The sequence below is a fragment of the Dendrobates tinctorius genome, unplaced genomic scaffold (assembly GCF_039654945.1).
Source record: "Dendrobates tinctorius isolate UK_male_01 unplaced genomic scaffold, ASM3965494v1 ptg000011l, whole genome shotgun sequence".
Taxonomy (NCBI): domain Eukaryota; kingdom Metazoa; phylum Chordata; class Amphibia; order Anura; family Dendrobatidae; genus Dendrobates; species Dendrobates tinctorius.
This window is the reverse complement of record NW_027361679.1, coordinates 113,999,491-114,022,348: the sequence shown is the minus strand read 5'-3', so window position 1 is coordinate 114,022,348 and position 22,858 is coordinate 113,999,491. Positions and strand designations below refer to the sequence as shown.

The 22,858-nt window shown below is 43.9% G+C and overlaps 1 protein-coding gene across 1 annotated transcript in view; it reads left to right on the top strand.

Moving 5' to 3' along the window:
* The window catches only part of GIPC3 (GIPC PDZ domain containing family member 3), a 181,079-nt gene that overhangs the window by 112,303 nt on the left and 45,918 nt on the right, over positions 1-22,858 (top strand). The window lies entirely within an intron of this gene.

Here is a 22,858-nt window from a genome sequence, read left to right as displayed (position 1 = left end):
GTACATAGAAGGTTGGGACAGAGTCACTGGTGAAGTGATGGAGGGGAGATATGTGTCACTGCGCATGATGGCGTCAGTGATTTGAAACCAGAGTAGTTTCCTCCAGCACACTACATGTTGGGAGGTTTCAAAAAAACAGTTTTGTTATGGGCTGGGTTTAGTGGACCTCCAAAGAGCGGGTGGGAGGGGGTCCACCGTATCACCACCTGCAGTGTCCTGACAGGATCCAGGACATGTATGACGTCAAGATCATGTAATCAATCACATGATGGAGGAGTCACATGGTCTTGGCTTAAATGGCTGACTGCCAGAGCTTCCAGTGTTCAGTGGTTTCCTAGAGAGAGAACACTCCAGGAAGTTGTGTGCTTATTCTGAACCATGGACATTTTTGCCAGTGAGCGGGCTGACCCTGCAAGGAAAAGGACTGTTTTTTTGTTTGTATAAGCAACTTACTGGTCTCTTGTTACACCATCTGTTGCTGCTATAATTACTGCTGATGTTGTAGCTGCTGTTGCTGTTGTTGTTGTACTTGTAGCAGATGTTGGAGCATATCCTCCATCTTGCCTGACATCTACGCTGGCTTGTGGCCACCGCATGTGTTTGCAGGGAAACTGCCTGCATTCTCCACCACCTGTGTAGAGCATCTCACTCAGCTGGACATAGAGGTATAACTGTAACACTGTATCTTTAAGAAAAAGCTTGGTTTATTGTTGCAGCATAAACTAAGCTGGGAAAGTAAACATAGCCCTCTGGGCAAAACAGCCAAATAAAGATACAAAAAAACACAGTCCTTTTCCTAGCACAGTGACACGTATCTCTGTCTCTGTCACAAGGGGAAGAAACATACTAGAATGGCTGTTTATTGATATGACTATGCATCATTCCATGTCTCTTCCTTTCTGCACCTCCCTTCGCCATTAGCAGATCACAAAACAGTTTAGAGGTCTACGTAACTAAAGTCATGTATATCTTGTATGTGTCACAATCCATGTTTGGAACTGTGGTAGATCTGGGTTCACATATAACCTTTTTATTCCTTCAAGCCTCTGGCTTAATGTCAGTCTTTTCCCCCGGTGGCCGCTGATATTATTACAACCTTAGTGGCTGCTAATGGGTTTTGCCCCCGGTGGCCGCTGGGGTTACGACACGTTAAATTAGCCAGCAGGTGTTAACCCTCCCCTCCTTCCTATACAAGGGTGTCAGGTGCTCTGGATGACTGTTGGTAATACTGGTCATTTCCTAACCAACCTTGGAGGAGAGAGGAGCTATTGGGAGCAGTGCTTTGCAGCTCATCCTGAGATTTGGTGTTTCAGCTGTTCAGTTGGAAGCTTTATCCGGGTGCCGTACTCTGTTGCCTTAGGAGCGTTGGCAACAGAGAAAGCCACGTTGTTTGTTTTCCCTGTTCTTTATTTTTCCTAATGTTATATTAGTACAGCGGTGGGACCAGTGTCCGCACTAGCCAGTTCCCTAGTAAGGGATAGGTGCAGGGCTAGTGAGGGATTCAGGTATCCTGGTCGGCGACAGGTGAAGAGCCTGTATATGGAACATGAGGAGTGTTTAGGGACACAGCCTCAGGAGAGTGCAGGAGGTGTCCACGTCCCTGTTCCCTATTGTAGGGCCCACCGTTGTAACTGTGTCTCCAGTGTTCCCTTGTCTGTCTTGTTGTTCTAGTTACCGACCTGCTGGTTGCATCACACAGGACAAGTCACTACATGACAGTATGTATAAGAGCATGTAGGAAGACTAAAGAAGAGAAGGTGATTGGAGGAAATGTAATTTACATTAGTCACAAGGCAGTCACGTGGGAATTCACAATTAGCAGAAAGACACAGTGAGAGCTTGCCAGTGTAACAAGGCGGCACGGGGTGCTAGTCGCGGGCGAGTCCACTACAGCAGTAAGTCCACAGCCCAGCCCCTTGCACATAAAATGGCTGTGCACTTAAAAACGGTGAGGAACGCTTCCAAATCATCCTCAGGGCTCATCTTCATTAAGGCTGACCGAACTTTATACCAAGCCTCCAAACGGATTGAGGCCACTGGTGGGGGCGCTTCTCGCATAGCCGCCATCTGCTGCATCAACAGGTTATTTGTCTGCTGAAATTGGTGAAGCTCCTGCTGCCGCTGCTGCAGCTCCTGCTGTCATCACTGCTGCTCCTTCTGCCGTTTCTACAGCTCCTGCTGCCATTGCTCTTGTTGTTGCCGCTGAAACTGCAGCTGCTGCTGATTATGTAGCTCCTGCTGCCTTTGCTGCTGCTCTTGCTGCTGTTACTGCAGCTGCTGCTAGTGCTGCTCTTGTTGCCACTGCTGAGTGAGGACCAACTGCTTCAAAAGCTTCTCCATCTTGTCAGCAGGCTTGGGCTGCAACATTGCAGGCCTAATCACTGATATGCGTCACGCTTTGGGGTATGCCTCTATTCACACTGCACTCATTCTCCACCATATGTGGTGCAGTGTGACAGACAGGCAGTGACCCAGGAAAGTTCAAAACAAAATCTCTTAATGGTCAGCGTACTCACAAGCAGAAAGCTAATAGTATCCTCTGGATCGCAGTCGGGAAACAAGACAGTCCATATCCGAGAACGTTTGGTGTGGATGACTGCACTGCAATGTATGCTGAGGGGTGCCAGGCCTTTTGGCTCCTCTTGGCTGTGTGTTGCTTGCAAACCAAAACTGACACACCCAACCCTTTGCTGCAGGCTTTTTACAAGGAACCTGTAGCCAGAGGCCACTTGGAAGACCTGGCTGGGAGGAAGCGGACCGCACCACTACCATCCTATAACCCACTTCAAAAATAAAAGTCCATGGCAGGTTTTCTTAAATTTACCTTGCGAAAATAGCTTGCCCAAGACCAACACTTATTTTTATTTTGAATTGCAATCACAGCAATGCCTGTGACTGCAATGCACTCCCACGGCCTCAATACGCTTCTGTACGCATCCTGGGGAAACATAGCGACCTTCGCATATAACACCGGTCACTGCCTTACACTATATATTCATATTTTTTCCATGCCCTCTGTGGTTATAGCCACTGACAACCCACCCATACATACTTTGTCTGCTAAAGAAATCATTTTTATACTTTTTGATACTTATTGTATGCCCTTGTACTTACCTTCTCCTCTGCAACATTGATATATACTTCAATACCAATGAGCCACTCTGGGGAGATCTCAAGTGCACAGTTCATGCTACATGCTTTACAGGAACTGGAGGCTTTTTGCCAAGAAGAGTGGCCATCTGAGAAAATAACCCCATCCACAACTACCACAAAAGACTTCAAGCTTTCATTGATGTTAAAGGGGGCAATACACAGTGTTAAGAAATGGGGTATGTAAACTTTTGATCAGGGTCATTTGGATGTTTTGGGTTGTCATTATGATTTCAAAATAGAAAACACAGTAGTTTGACAATAAATGGCTTCACCCAACCACTAACCATGAGTGGAGTAAAAGTTTTGGTGTTATTAGAAGGCAAAAGTTCTGTTTGTAAACTTTTGAGCACCACTGTACATGGCCACCACTCCCATCCTGGTATACATGACTACCATCCCCATCCTGATATATACAGCCACCATCCCCATCCTGCTATACACGGCCCTCATTCCCATCCTATATATGGCTACCATCCCCATTCTCATATTTACGGCCACCATCTCTATCATGGTATACATGGCCCCCCATCCTGATATATATGCCCACTATCCCCCATCCTGGTATACATGGCCACCATCCCCATTCTGTAATACATGGCCTACCATCTCCATCCATGTATACATGGCCCCTATCCCCATCCTGCCATATATGGCCACCTTCCCCAACCTGGTATCCATGGCCCCCATCCACCATCTTTATATACATGGTCATCATTCCCATCCTGGTATACACGGCCACCATCTCTATCCTGGTATACATGGCCCACCATCCCCATCCTGATATAAATGGCTACCATCTCCATCCAGGTATACACGGTCCCCATCCCCATCCTGCCATCTATGACCACCATCACCATCCTGGTATACATGGCCCCAATCCACCATCTTGGTATACATGGCCATCATTCCTGTCCTGGAATACATGGCCACCATCCACCATCCAGGTATAGATCATCCCCTTAATGGTATACATGCCCCCCCAATCCCCACCCTGGTATACATGGTCACCCATCCTTGTATACATGGCCACCATCCCCATTCTGGTATACATGGCTAACATCCCCATCCTGGTATACATGGCCACCATCCCCATCCTGGTATACATCCAGACTACTGTATAAGACGCACCCCCCGTCTGTGTCTTACATTTGGGATGAGGATATACATACAGCATTCTAGCATGCTATAACAAAGGGCTTATAGGTGCTGGCTGTACTTTATATTGGGAAGCCCTGGTGACAGGTTTCCTTTAATTTTCAAGTGTTAGGTTATAATGGTGCACCAAGGCTTAGGCCACACCAAGGGTGCACAGAAGTGTTTTCATGTGCATATTAAATATGTGTCGCTTTTTCAGCAAATATTACGCTAAACTGTATATGCCTAGTATTATTTTAGAAGGGGCTACGTTTACTATGTAAATCGTTAAGCAGTCAAATTGTAATTTTGGGGTGACAGACTCCCTTTCAGTAAGCTTTAAATTCATTTCAGCCAGCGAATGAACGTTTTGCTAGTGTATCAGGTGATTGACAGCATGTTTAGCTATATCGATAATCATTATCAGCTGCAGTGTCAAAGTGGTTGTCTGGTCTAAAATTACAAATCTGCAGTAAAGGGCCTGTCACACTAAGCGATATCGCTAGCAATAACGCTATAACTTGTGACGTTATAGCGATATTGCTAGCGATATCGCTGTGTCTGATACTTACCTCCGACCGGCTCCCCTGCTGGTTATCGCTGATCGCGCGAGAACGTTCAGGACCGTTTCTCATCGTCAGCTTCCTGCGGCGCTTCCTGTGGAGAGACGAGCGACGAGCGTGGACGCGGGTGGGAGGACGTCAGGATCGCCTAGTGTGACAGGTAAGTAGCGACCCCCGTCCCCAGCGATGTCGCTGGTGAGATCTGCTTGTGTGACAGCTCACTAGCGACCACTTAGCGATGTACCAGCGATCCTGACCGCGTCATATCGCTGGTGGGGATCGCTGGTACATCGCTAAGTGTGACAGTACCTTAACTCTTAGTGACTGCAGACTTGTAAATCCTCACATCACGTACAGCCTTCTGTGAGGATTCTTCGGTGTCAACAACGGAAACGTTAGTCATGTGACTGCAAGTATATGATTTGCATACTTCCGGCCACAGTCCAACTATATAAGTATATTGAGCGAGGTCGCACCCATCTAGTTGGATTGTGGGCAGGAGTATGCATATTGCATACTTGCTGTCACATGACCAACGTTCCCGAAGTTGACACCGGAAAGTCTTCACAGAAAGCAGTCGTGATTCACAAGTCTGCAGTCACAAAGAATGACTTTGGTGTTCCCATTAGAATGAATGTAACAGAAGTGCGCATGTCTCTGCTCCATTCAACTGGGGCTCTTCAAATCTCCAGACATCGGAAAGTTATTCCTTAGCCTGTGGATACTGAATAACTTTCAAACCTGAGATATCCGCTTTAAAGAGTATCTAAACTTTTAGGATATGTTTTATGTTTTATGTCCACCCAGCTCTGAGGCCCCCACCAGTCACTAAACAAAGACCGCCTAGAAGACCACAGGTCAGAAGACAGGAGAGCATGCACACAGCGAATAGTTGATCCAGTGAGTAGAACATCATAAGTCCTGTCTACTGAGCTGTGCATTTCTAAGAGGTCTTTTGAACAATCGGTAGGGCTCGCAGGTCCCACCCTATGATGTCCCTTCTCCATACTGAGCCAACTTCAGACTCACACCAATCTGCTGAGAATTAATGAACCTAACACATATAAGATATCTTACAAAAGTTAAGTTACTCTTTAAATGTTTAATAAAGCTCCTGCCTAGGACCAAGCAGTACTGTGATTCTGTCTGATGATGGCTGGTAACAACAACTTCAAGCATCTATTTACCATTGTTAAGGACATACTGGGAGTTGTAGGTTAATGAGATACAATTGTCTATGGGCTGACCTGAAACTACAATTGATTGCTGTACTAAGTTTGGCAATGTTTTCATTTACTGATGAAGGTTCTGGTGATGCTTTACTGCACTGACAGTGTTTGTGGTGTTATATTATTGTATTGACGGTGTATTGACGCCATATGAACAGCTTCTATCCACTCTCTGTTCAACAATTAAATCGTCATGTGTAGACTATATACTGTATCTGTCTTGTTAGATGTTACTTGTTGTATCTGTTGTTATATATTATGTTGCCTCTTTGCCACAAAGAATTCCTTGTATATATGTAATATGTACTTGGCGATAATAAATTTGATTGATTGATTGATTGATTGTGGTCATGTATTGCTGTATTTACAGTGGTTCTGGTAATCTGTTACTATACTGACTGTGGTCCTGCTGATCTTTTAGTGTACTGACTGTGGTTCTGGTGATGTATTGCTGCACTGAAGGTGGTTCTTGTGATGTATTACTGTATTGACTGTGTTTTTGGTGATGTAGTCATGTAGATGTTATAATCTTTAACTTATCAGACTTGATATTAAAAAAATTATAAGGTCAGTGTGCTGGACTAAAAATACAGCTGTCTCAATGTGTAATGCCGGTGTCTGGATGCAACGAGCAGTGATCACGAGGCAAAAAACAACCAGGGGTTGATATAATGCTATTTATATACAACAGTAACTTTTAAACAATTAGTGTTAAGCCCCCATCTCACATAGCAAGATCGCTAGCGAGATCGCTAAAGCGTCACTGATTTTGTGACGTAACAGCGATCTCGCCTGCGATCTCACTACATGTGACTGTCATGATCCAGGACGGGGTTTCGCTTTGGCCCTCCTGGTCAGGCTGGGGGTTAATTGATCTGCCTCTCTCTGGCAGAGGGCGGCTATTTAATGCTCACTGGACCTAGGTCCGGTGTCAGTTATACTCCTGCCCTCGGCTGAGTTATTTGACCTCTTGTATACGTGTGCCTTGTGCCTGATAACTTATTGCTTGTTTGGTTGTGATCCGGTTCTGTCCCTGTTACGAGTTCTGCCTGCCCCTCTTGTACAGCACCGCTCTCTCGTGTATGACTCTCTGCTTGTGACTCGACTGCTCTCTGCTCGTTCCTTTGGTACCGCACCACCCTCTTGTGTATGACCTTTGGCTTTGTCTGACCTCCCGTCTGTTTATCCCTCCTGTACCTCATTTGCCCGTACTGTGTATGACCTCCGTTTTGCCCGACTTTGAGTTTTCTATCTTCTCTGAAAGCAGGACGCTAAGCCCTGCACCCTTGCAGTCTCATGACCGTAGGCCCTGTGTCGGCTTGCTAACATTCAGCGTTCAGGTCCTGTTCATCTGTACTTTCTGGCTGTTCCTGTCCCCAGGGGTCCCTACAGTGCGGGTGAGTCCCTGCTCAGCGGAGGCTGTACGCCGGCGCTGTCAGGATCCTGATAGTGACACGCAGCAGCGACCCCCCCCCGCTGGATATTGCTGATCGTGCTGGAATGTCCTGGGCCATTTTTTCATCATCGGTGTCCCGCTGGCCAGCATGCATCGCTGTGTTTGACACCGACGAGCGACCTCGTTGGCGACGCAGAACTCAGTGACGCAGGCTGGAATCGTTCAGAATAGCTGCTGTGTGACAACCAATGACCGCTGAGGTCATTATATGGATCGCCGGATCGTTGCTGCATTGCTGAAGAGATCTGCCTGTTTGGCAGCTTGCTAGCGACCATTTAGTGACACACCAGCGATCCTTACCAGGTCGTATCGTTGTTGGAATCGCTGGTGCGTTGCTATGTGAAACGGGACCCTTAGAAACTATGCAATTAATAGTAGAGAGAATAACAACAGGTTTAGAATAAACAAGAAAGTCTTTCACTTCTTAACATTAGTGTCCTTTTCACAAAGGTGGTGCACCAGTTTTGGGAGTCATCACTTGACTTCTCACTAGAAACTGTGGCCTTAGCAAGGGTCATCAGGTTTTTCCAGCTAGACTGCTAGTAGAAATGAGCGAATATTTCAATATTTGGCTTGGATTATGATCGATGAATTTGCAATATTTGCCGATTTATTCGTCGAATACTCGCCGAACATACTGTAGCTGAATGCCATTCAAGTCAACGAGAGGCAAAAACAAACGCATACACTACACCTTCAAACATTCCTAAATGCTGCCAAAACACATGAAATTAGAGGCAGACACCAGGAAAGTGGCCTTAATTCACCCACAGTACAAATTTTAGAATGTCAGGAAGCAATCGCCCATACATGACATATCAGGGTCTGGGCCAGCATTTACAGCTTTGAATTAAATGTCAAATTAAGACGAGGCGGGTGAAGGATCGGTGTAAGCCTACTGTGCTGGGAGCCCTGACACCACATGCAACAGCTCAACCTGCTTTCATGCTTATGGAATGGACAAGGCAACTGTTAGGTGGATTCATAACTGGCTTAGTGATCGGACCCAAAGAGTGGTCGTAAATGGCTGCACATCCAGTTGGAAGAATGTCTCAAGTGGGGTACCACAGGGCTCTGTCCTGGGCCCTGTATTGTTCAACATCTTTATCAACGATTTAGATGAAGGAATTGAGGGTAAACTGATTAAATTTGCTGATGACACAAAGCTAGGAGGGATAGCTAATACTAGAGAAGAGAGAGAGAGGATTCAAAAAGATTTAAATAAACTGGAGAAGTGGGCAGCAACTAACAGAATGGTTTTTAACAGGGAGAAATGCAAAGTACTACATCTGGGCAATAAAAATGAAAAAAGAATATATAGAATGGGAGGAATAGGGCTAAGTGACAGCACATGTGAAAAAGACTTGGGTATACTAATAGATCACAGACTGAATATGAGTCAACAGTGTGATGCAGCAGCAAAAAAGGCAAATGCAATTCTAGGATGTATTAACATATTAACAGAAGCATACAGTCTAGATCACGTGAAGTAATTATTTCCCTCTACTCCTCTTTGGTCAGACCTCATCTGGAATATTGTGTCCAATTTTGGGCACCACATTTTAAAAAAGACATCAACAAACTGGAGCAAGTTCAGAAAAGAGCGACCAGAATGGTGACCGGTCTGCAAACCCTGTCTTATGAGGAAAGGTTGCAGGATTTGGGAATGTTTAGTTTGCAAAAGAGAAGACTGAGAGGAGACTTAATAGCTGTCTACAAATATCTAAAGGGCTGTCACATTGTAGAAGGATCAACTTTATTCTCATTTGCACAAGGAAAGACTAGAAGCAATGGGATGAAGCTGAATGGGAGGAGACACAGATTAGATATTAGAAAAAACTTTTTGACAGTTAGAGTGATCAATGAGTGGAACAGGCTGCCACGAGAAGTGGTGAGTTCTCCTTCAATGGAAGTCTTCAAACAGAGGCTGGACAGACATCTAACTGGGATGATTTAGCGAATCCTGCTTTGAGCAGGGGGTTGGACCAGATGGCCCAGGAGGTCCCTTCCAACTCTACGATTCTATGATTCTATGATTCTATGATTCTTAGCCACACTCAGGTGGCACAAATATCAGTTTCATAGACTATTATTGTCAGAAAAATGTAAGAATAGTAACATGGGTAGTTGACTCAAAGGGTGTGGAACCTGCTACGGCAACACATGAAGGAGACCCAATCAGGAGTCTTTAAATTTCCGAAGTGGCATCAATTTCATGAGAGTAGAAACAGTATAATAGGGACCGACACATTTTCCACTACAGCCAACCCAGCAGATGGACACCCAACAAGGAGTGTGCACATTTCCAAAAATTAGTGTCAGATGCCAACAAAGTGGCATCAATTTCACCACAGTAGAAATAGTATAATTGGGAGTGACGTCTCTTCCACTACAGCCAACCCAGCAGATGGGCTCTCAACCGGGAGTTTTCACATTTCCAAAAATTAGTGTCAGATGCCAACAAAGTGGCATCAATTTCACGAGAGTAGAAACAGTATAATAGGTACTGACACATATTCCACTACAGCCAGTCCAGCAGATGGACACCCAAACAGGAGATTTCAGATTTAAAAAAATGAGGATCTGACAACACCGAAGTGGCATAAATTTCACAAGAGTAGAAAGAGTATAATAGGGACTGACACGTCTTCCACTACAGCCAGCCCTGCAGATAGAGACCAACCACGACTGTTCACATTTCCACAAATTTGTGTGAACATCTGCAGCAGCAACAACAGGCACAGAAGCCACACTAAAGATATTATAGAGTGTAATTACGTGAGATTAATGCAGCACACTAAAAAATGCAACATGCAGTTTTACGATTACAGTTTGCGATTGGGGTGCAAATGTCCTTGGAGATCCATGATTTGTTCATCTTGATGAAAGTTAGGCGGTCTACACTTTCAGGGTACAGCCAGCTGCGCTTATCCCTCAGGACACCACCAGCAGTGCTCAAGATACATTCAGAGAGAACGCTGACTGTTGGTCATAATAAAACCTCCTAGGCGTGAGAGGCAAGCTCAGGCCACTCATCCATTTTTTATGACCAAAATGTGTCAGACTTGGACTCTGTTGTGCTGGTGCACAAGCTGGTCTAAAAAAAGTGTCAAAGGACTCACAGAAATTGCTTCTTCCACTTACACTACTTCAGCCTCTGCTAATGTTTTGGCATTGACGAATTGACATCCCAGAGGTTGGAAGTCTAGAGCTGCGATGCACACTGTGTGCCTCACTGCTTACTTGGGGAAAACATCTCTTAAGGTTGCGTAAAAGCGTGTTTTGATACTCCAGCATTCCCGGATTTCATTCCAGAGCAGGAAACATCTAGCAAAATTTTGTCTTATAACGTGGATCTAACAGAGTGGCAACCCAGTAGTCAGCACTATTTCAAATCATAACTATACGGGGATCATGTTGCAGATAGTGTAGCAGGAAGGCACTCATAGGTCAGGCTCTTCCATGATGTCCAAGCCCATTCTGTGATGGTGGCTGGATAACACTGATACATATTTCCTCCATCCCCACCTACCAACCATGAACAACAGAGAGGGGATGATTATCCTCTTCATCTCCTGACAGTTGCTCACAAATCACCTCTTCCTCCTTCATTTGTTCCTCGGATCTTGCACCTTCACTAACAGTTTGTCTGTTATCAGCAGTCGCTCTCATTCGCAGTAATTCATCCTCCCTTGGCACTCGCCTGTGTGACAACAGTTTGGAACTTTGAGACAATGTTATCCCTTCCGCATCCTCCTCTGCTTCCGTCCTTCCTCTGGGACTGTAACAAGGTGACACAGGGTGGTAGTTGTGCGTGAGTCCACTAAATAGTCAGTGAGCACCTCGGCCCCTTGCACATAAAAAATAGATAGATAAATTCCCGATTCTGCGGCACAGTCAGTTACCTCTGCCACATGTTTGTTTTGAAAAAAATCCACTGGGAACCTCAATATCTCCTTCTAACAATGGATGTTTCTGCTTTATATTCCAACATACCACATGATACAGGCATTTTATGTTTTAATAAATTTCTTTTATCAGATTTTAGACTCTCTGGGGAACAAAAAACATGTATCCTTAAAGGTTTGGAGTTTATTTTAAAGAACAATTATTTTACTTTTGAAGGGATTTTATACCACCAGGCAAAAGGGACTGCAATGGGCACGAAGGCAGCGCCTACATATGCTAATCTATTCATGGCAGTTTTTGAAGAACATTTTAGATTCAATTTTAAATGGCGCAAACAGATAACGTATAAAAGGTTTATTGATGATTTAATTTTCATTTGGGATAATACAGTTAGGTCCATATATATTTTAACAGAGACAATATTTTTCTAATTTTGGTTCTAGACATTACCACAATGAATTTTAAACAAAACAATTCAGATGCAGTTGAAGTTCAGACTTTCAGCTTTCATTTGAGGGTATCCACATTAAAATTGTATGAAGGGTTTAGGAGTTTCAGCTCCTTAACATGTGCCACCCTGTTTTTAAAGGGGCCAAAAATAATTGGACAAATTAAATAATTGTAAATAAAATGTTCATTTATAGTACTTGGTTGAAAACCCTTTGTTGGCAATGACTACCTGAAGTCTTGAACTCATGGACATCACCAGACGCTGTGTTTCCTCCTTTTTGATGCTCTGCCAGGCCTTCACTGCGGTGGTTTTCAGTTGTTGTTTGTTTGTGGGCCTTTCTGTCTGAAGTTTAGTCTTTAACAAGTGAAATGCATGCTCAATTGGGTTGAGATCAGGTGACTGACTTGGCCATTGAAGAATATTCCACTTCTTTGCTTTAATAAACTCCTGGGTTGCTTCGGCTTCCTGTTTTGGGTCATTGTCCATCTGTAGTATGAAACGATGACCAATCAGTTTGGCTGCATTTGACTGGATCAGAGCACACAGTATGGCTCTGAATACCTCAGAATTAATTCGGCTGCTTCTGTCCTGTGTCACATCATCAATAAACACTAGTGACCCAGTGCCACTGGCAGCCATGCATGCCCAAACCATCACACTGCCTCCACCATGTTTTACAGATGATGTGGTATGCTTTGGATCATGAGCTGTACCACGCCTTCGCCATACTTTTCTCTTTCCATCATTCTGGTAAAGGTTAATCTTGGTTTCATCTGTCCAAAGAATGTTCCTCCAGAACTGTGCTGGCTTTTTTAGATTTTTTTTAGCAAAGTCCAGTCCAGCCTTTTTATTCTTGATGCTTATGAGTGGCTTGCACCGTGCAGTGAACCCTCTGTATTTACTTTCATGCAGTCTTCTCTTTATGGTAGATTTGTGACGTCCGTCTGTGAGTCTGGGCTGCAGTAAGACAGCACCCCGAGCAACCCCGATACCCTTTACCCCTATACAGGGATCTGGATTTACAGCAGCAGAGCCCAGGAGGTAGCTGTCTGAATAAGAGCAGCGGACCAGAGCAGGAAGGTCGCCAGAAAGGGGTTAAAAACGGGACCAAAAGCGTAGTCCGGAATCCAAGTCTAAACCAGGCGGGCAGCAGAGGTACAAAAACGGCAGACAGTAGCAGAGTCAAATCCAGGCCAAGGTCAGAGTCATAAACTGGGAGGGAGGCAGAGGTGCAAAATCGTTAGGCAGTCGCAGCATCAAAAACCAGGCCAAGGTCAGAGTCGTAAACCAGGAGGGCGGCAGAGGTACAAAATCGTCAGGCAGGAGCAGAGTCAGAAATCCAGGCAAAGGTCAGAATCAAAGATAGCAAATAACAAACTAGCACACTGGGGAAACCAAGACTATATCTGGCGGCCTGCAAGACCAGCCCCAAGGTATTTGAGAGATCAGATCATCCCTCACAGGTTCACGATCTGATGACGTCATTAGGACCGCCCCCAGGACCAGGCCAAATGGTGATGCACCAACCCCTTCATGACCGACAGAGGAGCGCAGCCTTCAGCCGCCAGATGCCTGCGGAGGAGCCTCCTCCCTGTTAGCAGTACCCACGGGTGGACCACGGCGCCTCCCAGTGGCCGAGGCAGGAACAGCCGTCCCCGAGTTTGACCGTGACATGACAATCCGGCGCCTCCCAGTGGCCGAGACCGGAATAGCATAGCTCGGGTCTGACGGCAACGTGCCAGTCTGGTGCCTCCTAGTGGCCAAAGCAGGAACAGCAGTCCCTGTATCCGATGGCGTTGTGACAAGATTTGGATATTGATACGCCTACCTCCTGGAGAGTGTTGTTCACTTGGTTGGCTGTTGTGAAGGGGTTTCTCTTCACCATGGAGATTATTCCGCGATCATCCACCACTGTTGTCTTCCGTGGGCGCCCAGGTCTTTTTGCATTGATGAGTTCACCAGTGCTTTCTTTCTTTCTCAGGATGTACCAAACTGTAGATTTTGCCACTCCTAATGTTGTAGCAATTTCTTGGATGGGTTTTTTCTGTTTTTGCAGCTTAAGGATGGCTTGTTTCACCTGCATGGAGAGCTCCTTTGACCGCATGTTTCCTTCACAGCAAAACCTTCCAAAGGCAAGCACCACACCTCAAATCAACTCCAGGTCTTTTATCTGCTTAATTGAGAATGACATAACAAAGGGATTGCCCACACCTGTCCATGAAATAGCCTTGGAGTCAATTGTCCAATTACTTTTGGTCCCTTTAAAAACAGGGTGGCACATGTTAAGGAGCTGAAACTCCTAAATCCTTCATCCAATTTTAATGTGGATACCCTCAAATGAAAGCTGAAAGTCTGAACTTCAACTACATCTGATTTGTTTTGTTTAAAATTCATTGTGGTAATGTCTAGAACCAAAATTAGAAAAATGTTGTCTCTGTCCAAATATATATGGAGTCGGACCTAACTGTACATAGAAAGATATTGAATTTTTTTATACGAAATATTACTGAGAATAATTGGGGATTATCTTTCTCCTCATTGTATTATTCACCTAGTATCAATTATCTTGATATCACTATTTATATTGAGGAAAATAAAATTTTAACTAAAACCTTCTTTAGAGATGTAGATACAAATAGCTACATCTAATATACGTACTGTATATACGTATAAAGCTCAATGTGGGTGTGTATGTACGGTATGTATGTATGTATGTCCGGGATTGGCATCCGCACCGTCGCAGCTACAGCCACAAAATTTGGCACAGTCACACGTCTGGACCCTGAGAGCGTCATAGGCTATGTTGTGAGGTGAAATTTTAACTCCGCGTGTTCCAATTCACCAATTTTGCCCCTATCTACATAATGGGGAAAAAGTGTATGTATTGGCATCTGCACCGTTGTAGCTACAGCCACAAAATTTTGCACAGTCACATGTCTGGACCCCGAGAGCGTCATAGGCTATGTTGTGAGGCGAAATTTTAACCCTGCGCGTTCCAATTCACCAAACAATTTTGCCCCTATCTACATAATGGGGGAAAAAGTGTATGTATGTATTGGCATCTGCACCGTCGTAGCTACAGCCACAATATTTTGCACAGTCACACGTCTGGACCCCGAGAGCATCATAGGCTATGTTGTGAGGTGAAATTTTAACCCCGTGCGTTCCAATTCACCAAACAATTTTACCCCTATCTACATAATGGGGAAAAAGTGTACAGTTGTGGCCAAAAGTATTGACACCCCTGCAATTCTGTCAGATAATACTCAGTTTATTCCTGAAAATGATTGCAAACACAAATTCTTTGGTATTATTATCTTCATTTAATTTGTCTTAAATGAAAAAAACACAAAAGAGAATGAAGCAAAAAGCAAAACATTGATCATTTCACACAAAACTCCAAAAATGGGCCAGACAAAAGTATTGGCACCCTCAGCCTAATACTTGGTTGCACAACCTTTAGCCATAATAGCTGCGACCAACCGCTTCCGGTAACCATCAATGAGTTTCTTACAATGCTCTGCTGGAATTTTAGACCATTCTTCTTGGCAAACTGCTCCAGGTCCCTGATATTTGAAGGGTGCCTTCTCCAAACTGCCATTTTTAGATCTCTCCTCAGGTGTTCTATGGGATTCAGGTCTGGACTCATTGCTGGCCACCTTAGAAGTCTCCAGTGCTTTCTATCAAACCATTTTCTAGTGCTTTTTGAAGTGTGTTTTGAGTCATTGTCCTGCTGGAAGACCCATGACCTCTGAGGGAGACCTGGCTTTCTCACACTGGGCCCTACATTATGCTGCAAAATTTGTTGGTAGTCTTCTGACTTCATAATGCCATGCGCACAGTCAAGCAGTCCAGTGCCAGAGGCAGCAAAGCAACCCCAAAACATCAGGGAACCTCCACCATGTTTGACTGTAGGGACCGGGTTCTTTTCTTTGAATGCCTCTTTTTTTCTCCTGTAAACTCTATGTTGATGCCTTTGCCCAAAAAGCTGTACTTTTTTCTCATCTGACCAGAGAACATTCTTCCAAAACGTTTTAGGCTTTTTCAGGTAAGTTTTGGCAAACTCCAGCCTGGCTTTTTTATGTCTTGGGGTAAGAAGTGGGGTCTTCCTGAGTCTCCTACCATACAGTCCCTTTTCATTCAGACACCGATGGATAGTGCGGGTTGACACTGTTGTACCCTCGGACTGCAGGGCAGCTTGAACTTGTTTGGATGTTAGTCGAGGTTCTTTATCCAACATCCGCACAATCTTGCGTTGAAATCTCTTGTCAATTTTTCTTTTCTGTCCACATGTAGGGAGGTTAGCCACAGTGCCATGGGCTTTAAACTTCTTGATGACACTGCGCACAGTAGACACAGGATCATTCACGTCTTTGGAGATGGACTTGTAGCCTTGAGATTGCTCATGCTTCCTCACAATTTAGTTTCTCAAGTCCTCAGACAGTTCTTTGGTCTTCTTTCTTTTCTCCATGCTCAATGTGGTACACACAAGGATACAGGACAGAGGTTGAGTCAACTTTAATCCATGTCAACTGGCTGCAAGTGTGATTTAGTTATTGCCAACACCTGCTAGGTGCCACAGGTAAGTTACAGGTGCTGTTAATTACACAAATTAGAGAAGCATCACATGATTTTTCGAACAGTGCCAATACTTTTGTCCACCCTCTTTTTTATGTTTGGTGTGGAATTATATCCAATTTGGCTTTAGGACAATTCTTTTTGTGTTTTTTCATTTAAGACAAATTAAATGAAGATAATAATACCAAAGAATTTGTGTTTGCAATCATTTTCAGGAAGAAACTGAGTATTAACTGACAGAATTGCAGGGGTGTCAATACTTTTGGCCACAACTGTATGTATTGGCATCTACACCATCGTAGCTACAGCCACAAAATTTTGCACAGTCACACGTATGGACCCCGAGAGCGTCATAGGCTATGTTGTGAGGTGAAATTTTAACCCTGAGCTTTCCAATTTACCAAACAATTTTACCCCTACACCGTCGAAGCTACAGCCACAAAATTTTGCACATTCACACGTCTGTACCCCGAGAGCGTCATAGGCTATGTTGTGAGGTGAAATTTTAACCCCGCGCATTCCAATTCACCAAAAATTTTGCACCTATCTACAGAATGGGGAAAAAGTGAAAGCAAAAGTGTTGGAGGCAAATTGACAGCTGCCAGATGTTAAAAAGGGGGACTTAAAGAATGAGAGCGATGGCGCCAAAGAGTATATACCGTACAGTTGCTAAGATGGGGCCCTGACATGGAATACTCACCACACACGGGGATATGAACACACACACAAAATGCGCCACACACTACCACGTGCTTCAACACATATACCACCCTCAGCACACATTTCACCACACATACACCAACCTCGCCACATAAAAGTCGAAACACAAAAGTCGCCACTCAAAACTCGCCACGTTGTCCCAGAGCTGCTTAAAAGATGAAAAATGAGCTGTGATTGGTTGCTATCAGCAACTGTTTTCTTTGTAGACAGTTGTGGTAACTGAGGCCTATTGTTCTTATCATTTCTATGGTGTTATCGTCCTTCTGTAAAGCTGGAAATAACACAATTTATTACCGTGCCAACACAGACCACCCTCTGACACAGACTGCAGGGGGAGCCCAGTGTCACATAGGATAGGATTAGATACACGGCTCAGTAGACAGTATTACACAGGATAGGATTAGATACGCAGCTCAGCACACAGTATCACACAGAATAGTATTAGATACACGGCTCAGCAGACAGTATCACACAGAATATGATTAGATACATGGCTCAGCAGTCAGTATCACACAGGATATGATTAGATGCACGGGTTTTATGTGCAATATAATCATTATAATTCATTATAACCAACCACAGTTGGTTACTATGCCCAGGCAATGCCGGGCTCTTCAGCTAGTACACTATAAAAGTGGACATTATTCAAAGACGCTTAGAAATATTCCCAAAGACCAGTTTAGAAGAATTAGAAAAAATTGTAGCACTGATAAAGATTTTATGAATCAAGCAGTTTTACTTAAAAATAGATTTTCTGCTTAAAAATACCCAGATGATTTGATTAAACGTGCGTATAAATGCACGAATATAAATCCGGATTCTTTAATTGCCAATAGAACTGTAAACTCAAAGGAAAATACATTTCTGTTAAATTTTGTCACATAATTCTGTACTGAACATAAAGATATATGTAACATTTTGCAAAAAAAAATTGGCATATATTGTTGAATGACGCTTTTCTTAGTAAAATTTTACCCAGAAATCCTGGCATTACTTTCCATAGAGCACCTTCTATCAAAAATATTATTGCACCGCCGGAGAAAGTTCCGCTTTCCACGTCATTCCAGTCCCCACTTCTCCATTCCATCTCTCTTCTCCATCAGGTAACAACATACTCTATCAGTCATGGCTCGTTCCTTCAGTCCCCACCCGTTTCCAGGGGGGACAGCCCTCGACCTCTCCACCCATTTGTTGGTAATCAGTGAAGAGGGGCAGGTTCTTCTCTTCTTCATCCGCACCCACCAGGGGTGGACCCGGGCATACTGACAGGCCGGTTTTGGTGCCAGGAGACGACGGCAATGCCCACGAAGGACGCAGTTCTCGTTGTTGTTTACTCCTTCTCCGCCATCTCCCGCAAATTCCACAGCTGCCATCTTGGTCACAGTAATGGTGTCAGACTTTCTTTTTAAATAAGCCAAGTCCAACTCAGTAGTCAAGTCTGGTGTTGTCACAAAATCTGTAGTAGTTTTTTGGTAGTTGCAGAAGTAAACGTAGTTGTGTTTTCTAAATGTTTGCAGCAATTACAAACATTATGACAGCATTTATAAAATCCTGTTGTATGAAGCCATGTATTGTCTACAGGAATATTCTGATTGAAATATAGGCAGGGGGCTTTTTTGGCTGAAAACCTAACAAGATTAAACAAGATATGTTTCAGTTTTTCATCTTGATGGAAACTGAGGGCTGTAAGTAGATACAAATGTGATATTTTTATTTTGGTTATTATAATTATGTTTTTTTATCTTTATTTTTGTTCGTTAAACTATCCTGTCTGAGAATATCATTAAGTATGGTTAATGATCACAGTCTGGCACAATAATCATACAGGGCAATGAGGACAATGGTATTTGAGGAAATGTTACCTCATATTAAGGTCAAGGCTCAAACACATAAAGAAGTAAGGCCAGCATGTACAAACAGTGAAGGGCCCAACTCTACAGAGAGGACTACCATAGATCCCCCTGCTGTCCAAAGCCGTAATGATGCACCCCCCTCACTGGAGACCCTCAGAGATTGCTTGTCGCAGCTGGAGAAAGACTTCACACTGTTTAAGGAGCAACGCCAAAGAAAGACAAATGATGACCACACAGATGCAGCCTTGCAGTGCTCAAGTCCTGGATTCAACTCCCACCAAGGACAACATCTGCAAGGAATTTCTATGTTCTCCCCGTGTTTCTGAGTGTTTCTTCCACACGCCAAAGACATACTGATAGGGAATTTAGATTGTGAGCCCCAATAAGGACAGTGTCGATAATGTCGGTAAAGCGCCATGGAAATAAAGGTACTGTATAAGTGAGAAAAATAAATAAATAAATAAATAAATACTGGTCTCAGCCTTGCAAGCAATCAGTCATGAATTGCATGAACTGTGGCAAGGAAATGCATAGCTAAGAGGAGAGAGCGCTACCCAGATAGGGGACCCAGGGAAGAAAAAAGGTGCAGACAAAATGAGAGCAAACAGCCACAACAGTATTAACCTAGATAATCACTTAAATATTGACTCTTCTCAGAAAAAAGCGTTTCCAAAATCTGCTCTATCATAAAAGAAGCAACAGCTGTAATCAATAATCCATATTTCACCCATGCAAACCACATCATCATACATACAGCATCAACCACCTCCAGGACAAGCAAGTAGCAGGACAATTGTGCCAGCTAGCAAATACCCACGCAACAGAAGTTCTCTGGCCGTAAGATCATCCTGCCATCTCTGCTGCCAAGACATGATGTCCCCAAACACATTACCCGAGACATCAGCAGAGAGCTGGCAGCCAAGATCACCTCAATGACAGACATCACTCTGACATAACATCCTGCCATAAACCTCCATCACCTGTTTGATGAAAAACATCTCAACAACCAAAGAGTCAGCCTTCTTACTAAACAACTCAAAGACATATTGCTCAACAGAGACCCGGGACCTGGAACCAACACAAACCAAAAACCTGTAGAAAGAGCACCTCCAACAAATAGACCTGAAACTAAATATTCTCAGTAAATTGGAAACCTATACCCAGAACTAGGCCATGAGAGACACAAACCATAAAAGACACCACCCGCCTAACCCAGAGTAAAGCTGAGCTGTGACATGAAGGCGATAAAGACCATGCTCAGCTTTCTGTGCAAAAAACTCATGCGAATGAACCAATTGCTTTAACATGGTCACCAGTCATCAATTCAAGTTGTAATATGCTGGACAGGTCATTACTAGTGTTGAGCATTCCGATACTGCAAATATCGGGTATCGGCCGATATTCACTGTATCGGAATTCTGATACCGAGTACCGATATTTTTTCAATATCGGATACCGGAATTGGAAGTCCCCATAATGCAATGAGCCACTGTTGTGCCTGTGATTGGCTGCTGAAATAATGTCATCATGATGCGCGGTCTGTGCCGACAGTCGGGGGCCTGTGCCGGCTGCCGGGGGTCTGTACGGGCCTGCCGGGGGCTTGTGCCGGCTGCTGGGGGTCTGTACGGGCCTGCCGGGGGCTTGTGCGGGCTGCCGGGGGTCTGTACGGGCCTGCCGGGGGCCTGTGCCGGCTGCCAGGGGTCTGTACTGGCTGCCGGGTGTCTGTACGGGCCTGCCGTAGGCTTGTGCCGGCTGCCGGGGGTCTGTAAGGGCCTGCCGGGGGCCTGTGCCAGCTGCTGGGGGTCTGTACGGGCCTGCCGGGGGCCTGTGCTGGCTGCTGGGGGTCTGTGCGGGCCTGCTGGGGATCTTGTGTGTGTGCAGGCATCGTCCGATGGGACTACAAGTCCCATCAGGCGATGCCTGCTACAATGACAGTGATTGACACATTAGCCAATGATGGGACAGTAGTAGTCCCATCATCCGGCTAATGTGTTGAATGTAAAAAAAACAAAACAAAAAAAAACATACATACTACATACATACTACATATATACATACTACATATATTCAACATATATACAACATTCATAATACTACATACATACTACATATATACAACATTCATAAAACATCCATACATACAACATCCATACTACATATATACTACATTCATACAGCATACATACTACATACATACTACATACTACATTCATACAACATACATACTACATACTACATATATACTACATTCATACAACATACATACTACATACATACTACATATATACAACATTCATACAACATACATACATACTACATACATACTAGATATATACTACATTCATACATACATACATACTACATATATACTACATTCATACAACATACATACATACTACATATATACTACATTCATACATACTACATACATACTACATATATACTACATTCATACATACTACATACATACTACATACTACATACATACTTCATATATACTACATTCATACAACATACATACATACTACATACATACAACATTCATACATTCATACATACTACATTCATACATACTACATACATACTACATATATACAACATTCATACAACATACATACTACATTGTCGTGGGACACTCGTGGATTTCTGCGGATCAGGGAGTATATCGCTTGTATATTCCCTGGCTTCGGGGAACAAAGTGACAAGTGATGGTGAGTATGTACTCTATGTTATATGTACTGTATGTCTATATGTATGTATTGTATGAATGTATGAATGTATTGTATGTAGTATGTTGTATGTCTGTTGTATGTCTGTAGCATGTTGTATGTATGTTGTATGTATGTAGTAAGTATGTAGTATGTAGTATGCATGTTGTATGAATGTAGTATATATGTATGTAGTGTGTATGTTGATTGAATGTAGTATATATGTAGTATGTATGTTGTATGAATGTAGAATATATGTAGTATGTATGTATGTATGTAGTATATATGTAGTATGTATGTATGTTGTATGAATGTAGTAGATATGAAGTATGTATGTAGTATGTAGTATGTATGTATGTTGTATGAATTTTGTATATATGTAGTATGTATGTATGTATGCTGTATGAATGTACTATATATGTAGTATGTATGTTGTATGAATGTAGTATATATTGTGATAAAACACTCCGGGATCGCCTTTGCTGGGGTCAAAGGTCACGTGCGTTCAGCATGAAACTCAGGCGCAGAGCTGGGATTCGGGTATAACTGACACTGGGTCAGGTTTATTAACGGTGAAAGCAATGCATAAAGAAAAAAAACATAAAACAAATCCTTGCCTGTCCGGCACTAACTAAACACGGTACAACCTAACTACCAACTGGCGGGCTTCTCCCGTCCAGCCAAACCACAGTTGCAGTGGGCACTGCTTTCACTCACGTGTGTCTCTCACACAGACAGACTCTCTGTGTTCCCAGGCTGAGACACTCACACAACCACCTGGCATCCTTTTATATCCACCTCCCATTATTCATTAGTAAGCAGGTGCGATACTGACCAGACTAGGCCACATAGGAAAGGAATCTGGGTGAGATATACCTGCCCTCATCCACTATTCCCACATGATTCTCACATATCCCCCCCCCTCTGCTCAGACCACTCCGGTCGAGCAATGACACCCGCCAAACAGTGCACTCAGGACAGGGCATCTGCATTCCCCATCTGTACCCCGGGGCGGTGCTCCACCGTAAAAGTGTAGGCCTGCAGGGCAAGGAACCACCGGGTCACCCGGCTATTCCGTTCCTTGTTCAAGTGCATCCACTTGAG